Source organism: Phodopus roborovskii, unplaced genomic scaffold (assembly GCF_943737965.1).
Source record: "Phodopus roborovskii unplaced genomic scaffold, PHOROB, whole genome shotgun sequence".
NCBI classification, from domain to species: domain Eukaryota; kingdom Metazoa; phylum Chordata; class Mammalia; order Rodentia; family Cricetidae; genus Phodopus; species Phodopus roborovskii.
The window spans coordinates 36,756,034-36,758,232 of NW_026125295.1; the positions used below are offsets into that span (position 1 = coordinate 36,756,034).

The following is a 2,199-nucleotide window of genomic DNA, read 5'->3' on the forward strand; positions in this document are numbered from 1 at the left end:
CCATAAGGAATGGCCTTCAAAAAGCAATAGGGATAAATTCTGGTTCCAGTGCCAGCAGCCCTGTAGACTGCCCAAGCCCTTCAACTGACACCCATATTCAGGGGTCTTAGTTCTGTCTTATGTAGGTTTTTCAGATATCAGTCTAGAGTCATTGAGCTCCCACCAGCTGAGGTCAGCTGTTTCTGTGGGTTTCCCCAACATGGTCTTGACCCATTTGCTCATATTATCAATCCTCCCTCTCTACAACTGCACTCCAGGAGTTTGCCCCAATGGACGCCCTCCCCCTCAGAAGACAAAATACACAAGATATCCTGAGTAAAATGGGATCATGGGGGGAAGGGGGAGAGAAGTAGGAAAGAAAAGAGAGAGGGGAGAAGGGGAGAGGCGAGGAGAACAGGAGGAATCAGGAAGTTCCAGTTGGGGGAAGGACAGAGAGGGAGAACAAGAGATACCTTGCTATAGGGAGCTGTTTATGGGTTAATGATAAATTTGGCACTAGGGAAATTCCCAGGAATCTACAAGGATAACCCCAACTAACAATCTAAGCAATAGTGGAGAAGCTATCTTAACTGCCCTTCCCCCATAATGCCATGATAGAGCCTTCATCCAGTGGCTGATGGAAGCAGAAGCAGACACCCACAGCTAAGCGCTGGGCCAGACTCTCATTGCTTTTAAAAACTATCTGTTTCAGAGACCACGGCAAGGGAGTGGTCCCATTGCTGATAATTCCTTCTACTGCCCCTACTTCAGTTTTCCAGTGTCTGTCTTCTGAGAATTAATTTCTCCCTTATTCAGCTTGCTTGTTACTGAAATACCCTGGGATTTTTTTCTTTTCTTTTTCTTTCTTTTCTTCTCTTTTCTTACTTACTGTTTTTTATCCATATGACTTTATTTTTTTTAGAAGGAAGACAAGTGGCGAGTTCTTTGGCCTTTGCCTTTTCCAGCTTGGTAATTCGAGCTACAGATTTAGGATCCAGGACATTACCTCCCCAGTGGCGGCAAATTTCACCATATCTGTCCTTGTAATTGGTCCTAATAGCTTCTACCAGCTTAGCCAGAGCACCCTTGTGTGTTAACATGTGTGAAGGCAACAGTGGTGCATGTCTTCCTGTGGACCAGCTGCCTCAGCCTGGCCTTTCCCTTGATGATGCAGTAGGGGACCCCCATCTTCCGACACAGGAAAGGCAGGAAGACCACCAGCTCAATGGGGTCTTCATCGTGGGCGATCACCTTCAGCTGAGCCTTCTTCTCCACCAAGGTGGTGACTGCATTGACCCCTGCTCGAAGGACAGGAGACCTTAGTTGGGACATCCCCTTTGCCAGCAGCTTTCTTCTGGGCACGGGCCAACAGCCTTTGCTTCTTGCTTTGTCACTGGCCTGTACTTGTGGGCAAGCTTAAGCAGCTGGGTAGCTGTTTGCCGGTCCAGGGCCTGAGTTAATTGGTTAATGGCAGGAGGTACTTTGAGACACTTATAGAGGGTGGCCCTTTGCGCTGTAGGCGGATATAATGAGGCCATTTGATGAAGCAAGTGAGATCTCTTTTTGGGCTGGATATCCTGCCCAATGCTGAAGTTCTTAAGGACTATTCTCAAACAAAGGATTCATCACCTCTTTGGCCTCCTGTTTCTTCACAACGGCAGGGGCGGGGCTGGGGCCAAGTCTTCCCCTTGGCATTCTTTCCCTTGGGCATCTTGCTTGGCTGGAGAAAAGAGCTATCCATATGACTCTTAACTAATGCTGTTTCACTTTAATGTTTTTCATATACTTGTTTGTCTTATCTTATGAAGGCGTTGTTGTGGGGTCTACATTAAAATTGCTTCATTCCTACTCTGCCTGTCTGTCAAAATTAAAAAAGATGAGATTTTTCCTGTAATGTGCTATTCCTTGCATATACCCACATTTTGTCTTTACAAAACAAACTAGAGTTATTTGCTAGAGATACTTTTATTTCCCTCTTGAACATAAATTTTAGGTTGGTATCAGATATATTTTCTATTGTTAAAAAAATAGCAGGCGGCAGAAACACATACAGACAGCTTACCTGAACAAGGAGGAGCTAACGGCCACTAGACTGATAGCTGGGAATCCAGCATGGGACTGACTCAGGCCCCCCTGAATATGGGTATCAGCCAGAAGGACTGAGCAGTCTAAGAGACCTCAGACAGTGGAGCCAGGATGTATCCCTGGTGCACAAAAGGA

At 46.1% G+C, this 2,199-nt stretch overlaps 1 pseudogene; it reads right to left on the reverse strand.

Moving 5' to 3' along the window:
* Nucleotides 1–860: 860 nt before the first annotated feature.
* LOC127234329 (60S ribosomal protein L7a-like) lies at nucleotides 861–1,690 on the reverse strand (annotated as a pseudogene).
* Between the last annotated feature and the right edge of the window lie 509 nt (nucleotides 1,691–2,199).